This window comes from Python bivittatus, unplaced genomic scaffold, assembly GCF_059951505.1.
Source record: "Python bivittatus isolate LINGU-HERP-01145 unplaced genomic scaffold, Pbiv_v1 ctg000260_np1212, whole genome shotgun sequence".
In the NCBI taxonomy this organism is placed as follows: Eukaryota; Metazoa; Chordata; class Lepidosauria; order Squamata; family Pythonidae; genus Python; species Python bivittatus.
Genome location: NW_028277055.1, coordinates 1,432,748 through 1,445,629, shown reverse-complemented (window position 1 = coordinate 1,445,629; position 12,882 = coordinate 1,432,748). Strand labels below are relative to the sequence as shown.

The 12,882-nt window shown below is 42.6% G+C and overlaps 1 protein-coding gene across 2 annotated transcripts in view; it reads left to right on the top strand.

Moving 5' to 3' along the window:
- Window positions 1–12,882, top strand: part of COL8A2 (collagen type VIII alpha 2 chain) — a 163,797-nt gene that overhangs the window by 22,682 nt on the left and 128,233 nt on the right. The gene's annotated exons all lie outside the window — the stretch shown is intronic.

Here is a 12,882-nt window from a genome sequence, read left to right as displayed (position 1 = left end):
GCCAAGAGTCAAGCCTGTCAAAACAAAAGCGAACAAAAAAGTCCCATAATTCCCCTTCTTCTTTCTCTTTCCCAATTTGTTACCCATCTGTACTGCAACTTCCACCCACGCCTGAGCATCCGTTACAAGCCACATCACACAAAGGATGACGATGATCAGATTTACATCCTGCCTTTATTTTGTACAACACAAGGCAGCCTGTTCCCACCTCCTGTTGTCCTTACCACAATAGTCCTGTGACTTGGGTTGGGTTAAGAGAGAGAGAAAGACTGGCCCAAAGTCTTTTGCCGGCTTGCGTTGCTTGTGTGATGGAATGGGATTCTGAAGGCCAGGCTCAGGGAGATAAACATTTTCTTAGCTCCCCAGAAGAGTGTGGGAGCAACAAGAGGATGAGACTGGCACCTCCCTGAGGAATTCATGGTGTTGTGGCTGGCTGGCTTGGGAGCTGGAGTTTCAGTCTGGGAAGATTCTTGCTAGAGGTTGTAGCTAATAAACATAGCTGAACTGAATCTGCATTGTCTCTTGGAGTTCCTTTACAGCGTGTAAAGGAAAAACAGCAGCGCATTAAGTTTGCTATATGAACTCTTAAAGATGGAAATGGGTAGGCTGGGAAATGGTGCGATTCATTTGGCAGCTGAGTGGCATTTGCTGGTGCATGGCCTCACCCCCTCCCCAGATTGCCCAGAGGGAATGAGAAAGAGTGAAAAGGGGTCCTTAAATTTTCCCCGTGCAATCGTGCCAATTCTTAAAAACTTTCCCCAAACTTTCTTCATCTGCACATGGGCTGTGCACTATATCACTGCTTTTTCAAGATGCTGTTTATTGTTGTAGGGTATATTAACAACATCTTGGAAGGCTGTCCAAGTTTCTCTCTGTCCCATCTTAAACTAAACAAAATCAAGGCAGAGTTATTCTGAGTTTCTTTCTCACACTTCCCTCTATTTTAGGACTGTGCCATCTCTTCTCCAAGTCTCTCTAACAGCTCGTTTCGTCCTTCCCTCCTTAACAGATCTCTCTTACTTTCCCCAAGGTCAACTCTACATTCCTTTACACCAGTGTTGTCCAAACTTGGCCACTTTAAGATGAGTGGACTTCAACTCCCAGAATTCCGCAGCCAGCCATGCTGGCTGGGGAATTCTGGGAGTTGAAGTCCACTCATCTTAAAGTGGCCAAGTTTGGACAACACTGCTTTACACCAATGTTTCTCAACCTCAGCAACTTGAAGATGTGTGGACTTCAACATGCTGGCTGGGGAATTCTGGGAGCTGAAGTCCACACATCTTCAAGTTGTTGAGGTTAAGAAACACTGCTTTACACTACCCCAGTTCTAAAACTCTTCATTGAAATCCTCGCTTGGGGTTAAGTCTTGTGTATTTAGCCTTAGGTACTCTTTTAATTCATGCAAACTTTCTACATTGTTTTTTTGGATTTCTAATTTTGTAAGCTGTCCAGAATCATGGCAGCGAGATGGGGAACTATAGAAATTTAACAACTAAAAAATGCAAGACCTCTGTCAGGTTACTCAAAGGTAGCTGGGTAGCAAACCTAATCTCAGAATCTAAATGGAGTTAGACCCAGTTAGTATTTGGATAGGAGATCACCAGAAAAAGCAGTGGTGAAGCTCTTCCATTGTTGTTGCCAAGAAAACTACTTGGATGTGTTTATGAAGGTACCAGGAGTTGAGGTCAAGCTGCCGGAGACTGTATCTCTTCACGTCTTATTTGCCTCGTCTTATTTTTGCTTCGGTTGTTTTCAGCAGGTCCTCCTATATTTTATTAGGGAGAGTTTGTTCTCACACAGTCAGTGAAAAACAACATGACAACCAATGGAAAGAGGCCAGCCAACTCAAAAGTAGGGGCCAGGCAACTCCTTAACATAGAGCGGAAAAGAGAAAAATATGTAGGTGGGTTTTAAGTATTATTTCTTCATAGAAGGCTTGTTCTTAAAACCCAGCAGTTGGTGAAATTCTTTGGTTGTGGTTTTCTAACTTTCTTCGGTAAAAACGACTTGTCAACATTCCTTGGATTTCTAATGAGGTTGTATAAGTGGTTCCAGGCTTGTTTATTGGGTGAATCTGGCCATTATTCTTCATAAGACTAATTGTTTTTTTATGCCTTGCAGCTTTCTAACATTATTATACTTGTAGACTTCTTTCTCAGCTAGGGGATATCCCAACCTGGCATCTCCAAGATGTTGGGGGATGGTTCTTCTCGACATATTGCAAAGACGCCAAGTTGTGGAAAGTGTAGGCATTATCTAAATGAGTTATTTAAAGGTTATTGATGCCAGAAGCAGGCAGCTGGTGGCACACCAAGAACTTGGAGAGCCTCTCGTGGACACCAACATAAAATGGCTCCAATGAGAAGGACTGGTTTGTGCACCAGTCACAGTGAGATGGCCAGTGATAAAACTTCCATTTGCTTGAGAATCTTGATATACCATTCCAGGCAGCCTTGGCCTTTCAAGGGTGGACAGATTTCGAAACAAAGCTCTGGAGTATCTTCATCTACCGTTTTTTTTATTTTTAAAAAACACCGCTGGGGTGAAGGTGTGGCCCAGAGGCTTTCTTGAAAATAAATAGGATGTGTTACTTTTGCTTTGCACTATGCTAGCGTTTCCTTTACGGATTCATTTTTATCAGTAAGGAAGGGTCTTAACAAAAGAAAAGTCAGTGGGGGCAGCGAAGGCAGAAGAATTTGGAGGAAAATGTAACTTAATGCACTTGGTTATACTAATTTATCTCAAGCTGACACCCTCCTGAAGTGGTGGGACTACATTTCCTAAGATTTCAACTCCAGTGAAATCTTGTCCTGGGTGTTGTTAGCTGGGCGTTGCTGAACAGACTGAAGATACAGGTCTGTCTATAGCAGTGTTTCTCAACCTTGGCAACTTTAAGATGGGTGGACTTCAACTCCCAGAATTCCCCAGCCAGCCCTGCTGGCTGGGGAATTCTGGGAGCTGAAGTCCATCCATCTTAAAGCTGCCAAGGTTGAGAAACACTGGTATATAGCAACCTTGCTGCTCCTGGACAATAATTTTGCTTGGAAAGACTTGCATGATTCCCCATGCTTTTAAAGTGGTATCAAAACACATCTCCCATTTGCCCATTGTAGCATGACACCCACACTGTCATAATTTAGTTTTCTATTTCAAATATCCTGCCTATTCCCAGCACGCATTGCACTGTGTTTTATACAAGGCTGGGGAGAAGGTATACTATATTTTTCTTCAGAAAGTTGGTCCTTGCTACAGTATGTGGCGTGTGGAGGACTGTAATCATAGGTTGCTACTAGACACAGTCAGGAGCATCATCAGCAAAGAAATTCTGTTGTTGTTTTTCCAGTGGGTTTATAAGCAAGTCCTTAAAGTTAATGACATGCTCAAAAACTCTGTTGATCTGGAGTCCTAAAGTCTTCACTTCTGGAGGCCCCTCTTGAAATTCTAGCTTAAACCCAGAGCAAAAATTAGTTTGGTGGTCTCAATCTTTAGTGCTTCCAAATTCTTGTGGTTTCCTTGCAAGTCCTGAAAATCACTGGTCCCCCCCTTTCTCTCTGAACTCCCAGCTGCTAAAGTCAAGCATTACTTTTAAATAAAGTCTTTTTGTTCTTGCCAGCTGTTGACCCTTTCACAGTCTTATACTTTAGGAACCACGCCTCTCCTCCAAATCTGGACCAGTGTGGGAATTAAGACTCCCCAGAGAGATTAAATCTCTTTTGGGGGGGAGGGGGAAAGCAGACTTTCTGTCAACAAGGAAATGATGGGAATTTGGGGATGGAGGAAGTTAGCTGTTGCATGACAGTTGAAAGACTTTCCATGGGGTCAGTAGGTCATTTGGCAACTGCAAACCATATTACTTGATTTATTGCTTATTGTATTTCTAATTCTCTTAATAATGGAAGTTCTCTGAGCAATTATGGAGTTACATGTTTCTAAAAACAAAAAATAGAAAGGCAATAAAGCTAGTATAGGAAAGATACATAAACATACAAAATTCCAGTTTCCCAACATAGAATGGGTAGTATTATTAGTAAAATCATTCCGCTGCAGGATGAAAGCCCCTTCGTTGAAGGTTATGGATCACAATATACCATGCAAGTCCACTGCAAGTTTGTGGATAGAAGTTTTTCAACTTCCCGGTCTATGGTTAAGAGAGAGGGATTGGGCTAAAGTCACCCAAGGAGCTTCCTGGGGTGGGGGTGGACTAGAACTTGGGTCTCCCTGCTCTTAGTTCAGCCTTTTACCATTACACCACCTTGGTTCTTGGGCTGAGAGAGAGAGATTGGCTCAAGGTCACTCAGAGACCTTCTACTGCTAACTGGGGACTAGAATTTGGGTTTCTCCACTCTTAGTCCAACACCTTCACCACTACCTCATACTGACTCTCAGAATGGGTATTATATATCCTTACAAACCATTGGTTATATTTCTGCTTATTTCCTTATAAACTCTAGTAGGGCTTTGGATGATCCCCTCTCCAAATGTTTCCTGGAGTTACATTTTCTTTTCTGCAACCTTTTTATTCTTTTAAAGTGGTACCATGCTGTTTAAGTTGCACATTGCCAACTTCCCCGAGCTTCCCATAGCCTGTAATGTTTCCATCCCCAAGTCTTGGAAAAGGCTGGGGTTAGTTTTGCTCCTAGCACTGGCATAGCAACAGAGGGAATGTCATTTTCCCCTGCTGCCTTTCCACAGGCTCGCACTCCAGAGCCTGAATAATTTCTGTTCAGCAATTCAGAGAGGCAAATTACTTCTGCATTATTGGCAAGAAAGCTGCCTGTGTGTGTCCATGAAGTCACCAGGAGTTGAGCTTGATTCAAGAGTATTTTTACTTTAGTCTCTTCCTGTATAACACCGAGTTGCATTAGCTGAGCCCTTTATGAAAAACAACTGTTTAAATGTGGCACATTGATTTCCATTCTTTCGTCTTGCAACATGGATGAACCTACCCTTGGATCTTCTTCTGAGATGTCTTCCATGGATTCAAATTCTAGTTGCTAATGGTTGGGACACAACTTTCTGTTTAGCAAATTTCTTCAAATAATCCAGATATGAATCTTTAATTTATTTGTGAGTTTTCTCTGAAATATAGCTCAGGATGAGTGTGATTCCCTTGTGATGACCTCTAGAGGATTACTTTTGAACTATCCAACTGTTTGCTGCTTTTTCATAGTGTTGAAGCAGTCAACAGGTTAGCATCTGGAATGAGCTGGCACTTTTGAAGGTTAAGTGACTATCACAGAAACAGAAAGCTGAGCCAGGAGTCAGCATGGACACCAATACCCTTCTAGATACTCCCTCCATGCCTTAGTTTTTAAAAAGATTGTGTTAATTTTAAAAAATGAAACCAGAAACTGGTACTGTACAGCTGCAAAGTTGTTTCCTGGAGTTATATATTCTTTTCTGCAACCTTTTTATTCTTTTAAAATGGTACCATGCCATTTGATTTGTAGACATACGGTATCTTTGGGCCAACTGTAAAGGTAGTTGCCTTTTTATGAAATAGGGTTTTGTGGCTGGCCAGACCCAACGAGGTCTTCTGTGGAAAACATTTTGCGAATGCACCCTCCACATGTTGTCAAAATTCCATCATGGCCTGGAACAATTGGATAGCAAATCAAGCGTGCCTTAATCCATGCTCAGTTGGAGGAGTCAGCAAGGAGCAAAAGAGAAATGTGCCTTTTCAATTGCTACCTCCTATTTTTGGGAACAAAGATTCACCCCAAGATCCATATGGACTGAAACTTACGAGACTTTAGAAAGGCAGTGAAAAGCTGGCTTTTCCAACAGGCCTTGGGACGGATGTCTCATGAAACTTTCTTTCTTGGAATGTGGTATTCTGTTTGAACCAAGCTTGTTTATTGTCCCTGGCACAGAATCGTGAGTTGTTTGCAACTTGCTTAATTTATATGTATATTTTTAGCTTGATTTTACAGAATAGCATATGTAAGCTGCTCAGAGTTGCTTACGATGGGAACAGTGTAGAAGCCCAGTAAAATAAATAGGGTAATAAATGTTGACAGAACCAGTGTTATTTGCCTATCTGGCTTTAATTCATTGGCTGTTTGTAAACCATGGTTGATGCTGTTTGTGCAAAATGCAGGCAATTGTGATTTATTCAGCCATAGCCTAGTATTGTTTCTGAAGCCAGCCTTTGATTGAAGAGGGACCCCTGATACACCATGGTTAAGCCAGCTTTAAATGCAGAATAGTGATTTTAACAACTTCATGTGGGAAAGGGGAAATAATAGTTGTTTTTATTATTATTGAGAACCTTCTAATTATTAGAACCTCATTAAGTGTTTGGACCATTTGAAAGAGGGGCTAGAGCTTGAAACATTTCCCAACACTCACCTCCCTTCAAAAAGAGGCCTCACATGCTGCCGTGGGGCATGAAGTAGCCCCCGTTGAATTGCAAGGGCAGTCCATGTGCTTTTAGAAGAAAGGCTGCTGGATCTTGCATTCTCCCGGGGGGGTTTCCTGGGCCATTGCCAGGGTGTGGCCTCCTTGAGGGTTTGCCAACCATCGATGAACCTCTGTTCTAATAGATCATTTGACACCCTTTTGGATCCAGTGAAGGTTGAGGTCCTTCATGGCAGTTGTAATCTCAGTGTTACAGATCTGCTTTGGAACTTCATCCTGCTGTATATCACCTGGGCTGAACTGACCTCTTCCTGTCCCATCAGGGGCATGAGAGATCATGAGGAGCCTCAGAAGGTAAAAGGTGGAAGGCTAGAAATAAACCACCAAGAGACAGGAGAGGAATTGCTTAGCAGCTTCTCTTCTAAACAGCGGCTCAGTCCATGCTGCAAAAAAACTGGGAAGAAGACATTCAAAATGTTCAAAAAGAGTCCACCTCAATGAACTTACTCATAAAAGAAAGCTGGAGGTTCTGATTGTTGTTTCTTACCCCTATTTGTTGCATTGGGCTTCCAGATTGAAGTCTCTATGGTTCTCATTATGCCCAGCTGGACGAGATGTGACCAGAAGGATCAAGTTTCCTTATGCCAAGCTCCGTAGCAGCCTGGAGAGGTCCACATAGCAAAGGGGCTACGTACAAAAGATTTTTCAAAAGGGGGCAAGGCAAAATAGAAATGAATTAAATGTTAACACACTAACTTTCAGTTAATGTCATTAGCTGGTGCGTGCTTTTTGAGTGCTTTGAACCATCTTGCCTTTCAGTCGACTTCCCAAAACCCAACAGGCCGTTCTCTGATCCTCACTCACAGGGCCTGGGAGAGTGGTGATCCCATCTGAGCCTCTCCTAGATCATAAAAGTCTCCAGCTTGCAGATCGTGGCCTTCTGCGTTAGGTATGTTAGCAACATGGATTGGTTGTTCTTCCATCTCGTTGGAGAACTGAAGTGGTTAGAAGCTGCACTGTGAATTTTTAAAATTCTTATCAAGTTGCAACCTTTTTTGCTCCTGTTGAGAACAGAAGAGGGGAAAAAACTCTATGTAGTATTTGGCAGGCCACTGAAATAGGAGAATTCTGACTTCTCCTTAGGAGAATTTTCCACTACTAATATTCACTGGGGATGTTTCCACACCAGTGTTTTAGCTTGGCATTGCTGTGATTTTTTTTCCACACTTTTGGTGGGCATTCACACAATGCCATCGCTGTTCTGCCTTTTCTCAAGCTTCAGGTTTCCTTCCCATAAAAACATAAAAGGAGTGGAAATTCTGTATGATAACATGCGCTGCCATTTCCTTCTTTTCCTCCCCAAAGAGGGCTATTATCCTATTAGACCATAATATTTTAATGTTCATTTTTGTAGTGTGGTGTAATAAATGGTTTTAAATTCCACCGACACGGTTGGTGGCTGCAAATGACCAACCTTGGCTTGGTTTGGAAGACAAGCAGGGCGGGCTCCTGGTGAGGACTTGGGGAGGAGACCACTAGCAGGTCCCAGGACTTTAAGCTAGACTGTAACACTTAAACTACACTTAGTGGGCTGGCTACTACTAAGTGCTCTTTTAAGAGATGTTTGTCCTCTGTGAAGTTTTTTTTTTTTAATCCGTTCAGTCGTGTCCGATTCTCAGAGACTGCCTGGACAAGTCCCTGCAGTTTTCTTGGCAAGGTTTTTCAGAAGTGGTTTACCATGGACTCCTTCCTAGGGCTGAGAGAAAGGGACTGGCCCAAGGTCACCCAGCTGGCTTTGTACCTAATGCTCTGGGAGAGATGGGCAGCATATAAATAATAAATAAAATAAAAAGGTGGGACTAGAACTCATAGACTCCTGGTTTCTAGCCTGATGCCTTCACCACTACACCAAACCGGCTCTCTCTGTGAAACTATCCTTCTAGATCTTAATGGCCTTAACACATGGGAATGTTCATCTTTCTACACATTAAACCACCCTCACCTTGGAACCCTCCAAATGCATGGACTACGTTGACCAGGTGTCCAACTTCACAGAGGACATGCTTGGTGGGAATTGTGTCAGTTATATCCTAAGACACCAGGCTGAGAAACAATGGAATTGAACCTCACGTATATCACCATTGGCTGTAGTAGAATTCCTACTCTGGTCAGAGGATTAGGCTAGCCTGGTGTTTTTCAAACTTGGCCACTTTAAGATGTGTGGACTTCAACTCCCAGAATTCCCTGTGGCTAGGGAATTCTGGGAGTTGAAGTCCACGCATCTTAAAGTGGCCAAGTTTGAAAAACACTAGGTTAGATGATCTCTAAGGTACCCACCCTTATGTTCTATGATTCTGTGATTGCTTCTTATCCTTCACCTATGTTTCAGATCCCCCTGGCACTTTTCTTTCAGGGGCTACATAAATAAATGTTACTCTCTTATAATAAGTTTTTTTAAAAAGAACCAAGGTCCCTGGGTGAACATTCTGATTCTTTTAAATTCTGGGCCTGCATACGTTGTGTTTCTCCAGGCCACACACAGTAGCCCACCAGCTAAGTATTCTTGCCATTAGATTAATCTCCTCCTCCTCCTCCTCCTCCAGCCTTCCAAACTGGAAAATTTTATCCAAACCACTTGGCAAATGGCTTTGTGGCTGACTCTTGTGTGTCCAGCAAAGTGCCATCTTGTAATTTTATTGCATTAATTAAAGGGCAAAAGAAGAACAAGAAAAAGAAAAAGAAACAGGAAGTAAGAGTTCTGCACCTGAGTGAAAGAAAAAGAAAAAAGTCAGACTTCTGTCTTTTTCATTGGGAAAAAAAAATGCCAACCTTCTTGGCTCTGAATTTAAAACGTTGATCTAATGGACAAATAAGAGTAGCAAAAGCTTGTTCTTTCGACAAAGTATTCATTTGGAAAGGGGAAAGAGTGGTTTGATTAACTCCAGACTTCCCCCGAATTATAGATTGTAAAGCTTTATTTATATGTCAGGAATATTTTTTCCCTTTCATGTTGCTGTTTGATTCCCAGCCTATATTCGATCTCCTTAATGGGAGAATTTGCATTTCCTCGGGACTTAAACAAGAACTTATTGAACCCGTTGATTTCTGAGAGGTAACTAATGCTGCTCTTGGCCGGCGTCCAATCAGATCCTTCCTATGTTTCATGACAGCCTGTGATTCTTGTTTTGGCTGCCAAGGGTAGGAAAGCCAATGAAGTGTTGATTAGCTATATGTAAGGCTTCTGAATCGAGGCCGTCCTTTGGAGGCCTTTGTAGGGAAATTGGTGGGTGGAAGTTTTGGAAGAGCTGCAATAGGAACGCTTGTCAAAGATGCCTGTTCTTTGCTGGCTTGGCCATAAAAAAAGCAAACCGATTACCAGGATGTTGTCATGCTAAGTTATTTTATAGATTTTTTTTTTTATTGAAAGTGATCACTTTTCCAAACACTGGTGCCAAGAAGCTAAAATGTGTATTTGTGTTTCGTTGGAGAAGGACCTTCGCTTACAACAATACTGTATTATCAAACTTTCTGTAAACACAAAAGCATGTGTTTTGCAAATGTGGCGGAGGTGGTCAGATGGTGAAAAGGGTCCGAAGAACCTGATCATTGTTCAGAGATGTAAAGCTCCTGAACCTGGACTGTTGACCAGTTTGGCTTCCTGATGCTAAAGATGGAATTGACCTGTTAGCAACCTGGGTCAAATTTTCTCCAGGGTTGGACCAAGGAGCAAGACCACGGCCTCTTTCGTTCCAGATTTGGTGCTTGAATTGTATGTAAGTACCAGTGATGACAATGTGTGTTTGCTGAAGCCGTGTCAGCCTTACTACCAGACAGAAAACATAACCAGACAAGCTAATTCTACTTTAATGTAAAGCTACATTGACGGAATCTTGCAAGTCTGAAAGTACGATTCTCCCCCCCGTCTCCTTTACAGCTCGAAAAACTAGGGAGGGTCCCTTCTGAGCCTCCTGCCTCGTCCACTATCCAGCTGAGGGCTATGCTGTCTCTTATCTGAATGTTCCCTTGGCAGCGTCTCTTGGCCAAGTCTCTCAAGGTCTTTCCCACATACCATTACAGGCAGCAAGGTAGTTCAGAAGGCAAACAGCTGACACTGTGGCATATGCCGTTTCATATTCTAGCAGAGGAAACTGCTGTGTAAGCTTTGTCTCACTTTACCCAGTGGTAGGGCCAGCCCTGATTCCCTTTGTACATTCATATGCACTGAAAGTTACTTATTACTTGATTGTCCATCATCGGTTGAGGAACATGAAAGAATGCCCATGAGGGTAATCTGAAGGCATAAAGATGTTTGAGGCTGGAGAGAATTGCTGCATGGTGGATATTTTCAGTGTCAATGTATCATAGTGCACAGTTCCATCACTTGGGAAAACTTCAGTTTTGTAGGAACTAGTACTAGAACTGGATTTTGCTCACACATCCATTCATTATTTCTCCCCAAGCTTTCTTAATTTAAGAAATTAGGAGAGCAAACAAATCAACCCAGAGTTTTCACTCAAGACACAAATGACTAGGCTCAAATTATCATATTTTCAATACATTATGGGTAGGCCTAGCTGTCTGGAGAAGGCTCTAATGCTGGGAAAGGTGGAAGGAAAGAGAAGAAGAGGACAACCAGCAGCAAGGTGGATGGACTCAGTTACATGGTGATGAGTGCACCGTTGGAAGACCTGAAGGACCAGGTTATGGCCAGATCATCATGGAGAAAATCAAGCTGTGTGGGCACTAAAAGTTGATGCTGACTTGATGGCACATAATCAATCAATCAGCAACTTTTTCATGGTTGCTATTGTTAAACAACTAGGCATTAAAAATGTTTTGATCTGCCTTCTGCTGCCTTTGATTTATTTTATCAGCTATGGTGACATTTCTAATTCATTTCCAAAAGCAGCTTCCGATGGCTTAGGACCAATCAGATCTCTGACAACTGGCCCCTTTCCTGCAGGTGCTTCTGAGGCACAGTGAATGGCCACACACAAGAGGGCTTTCTCTGGCAACATCGGTCTGTGTTCCACTGACATTTGGAAAACATTTATCCTTACCAGAGCTGTCGATGCTGCTGTTGCATAATTTAATTGAACGACGGGCTCTTTATATCCTTGCTTTTTTTGATGCTGCTTTGAGCATGGAAATTGTAAGGGCTGACGTTGGCGATCACTGTTCACACCAGAGAAAAAGCCATGAAAGCAGGTGGTCTCTGAAGGATGATCCCCTTCCCCCTCTTCTTCCTTCTCCTCCTCCTCTACTTGATACAACTCAAGGCACTGTACATAATGCTCCCGCCTCCTATTTCCCCCACCATAATAACCCTGTGAGTTGGGTTGGGCTGAGGGAGAATGACTGGCTCCAAATCACCCAGTCAGCTTCTATGCCTAAGGGAGGACTAGAACTCATGGTCTCCCAGTTTCTAGGCTACACCTTCACGGCAACACCAAACTGTGACTTCTCGCTTTCCAGCAGCATTTCTAGTTGCATCAAATCCTTGATGTTTCTGCTGATATCTAGTTCCTGAATGCAAGTTGGGTTTCTAGGAGCATAGAAATCTATAGCATGACATGAAGACTTGTATGGAGAACTCTATTTCTTTACACCTGCTTTTATGTTTTGTAAGCTACTTTGGGCTCATCCTTTCTGGAGAGGTTTGAAGGGAGTATGTGCTTGTTAACTGTTCTCTGCATCTTTTGGAGTGGTGATGTGGTCTTTGTAGCTTCATTACAAGAATGAATGTGCCACCCAGAGGCCTCCCCCGAGCAGTCTTATAAAATGAAATGGAAGGATGGCTGCACAAGAGAAGACCCATTGGGTTAGAAAGCATCTGATGGAGGCTACAGGGAAGAGACTCAATTTCCTGCGACCACCAGCTGGGCTCCGCCCTAGGAAGGAGGCAACAGCAAACCACTTCCGAAGAAACCTTGCCAGGAAAACTGCAGGGACTCGTCCAGGCAGTCTCCGTAGAATCGGTCACGATTGAAAGTGGATTAAAAGAAAAAAGAAAAAAAAAGCTTTGCCATTGTCACTATTTTGTGAACCGCCTACCATAGCTATTTTGTGAGTGCCTTCAACACACTCAATGGATTCTAATTATTCCCCTAATCCAAAATGTTTGGTACCTCTTGCTTGTCCTTTTTATGGGGGTTCTGAGTGGGAAATATAGACAAGAGTATTTACAAGAATGAAACATCATGTAGTGAAAATGTGCTTTATGAGTATTTCATGCTTCCTCATCATTTGCATCTTGAGTGGCAGATGCTTGGGTTCAGCCTTCGTAAGACTTCAGAAGGTAATTTTTGAGCCTGGCTACTCCTAGAACTTTTTCTCTCCATGTTCTGATCCTTTTGTAGAAACAAATAGGTACAATGCCCTTCCAGAAGGTGTAAGTCCAGGATACCTGGTTTAGATCAGGTCGAGGAAGGTGAATTTAAGAATCTGGGCTTTGGGTTAATGAGAGCAAATGAGAATGGAAGCACGTGTCTCAGGGACTCGAAAATGATGGATGGATTTGTT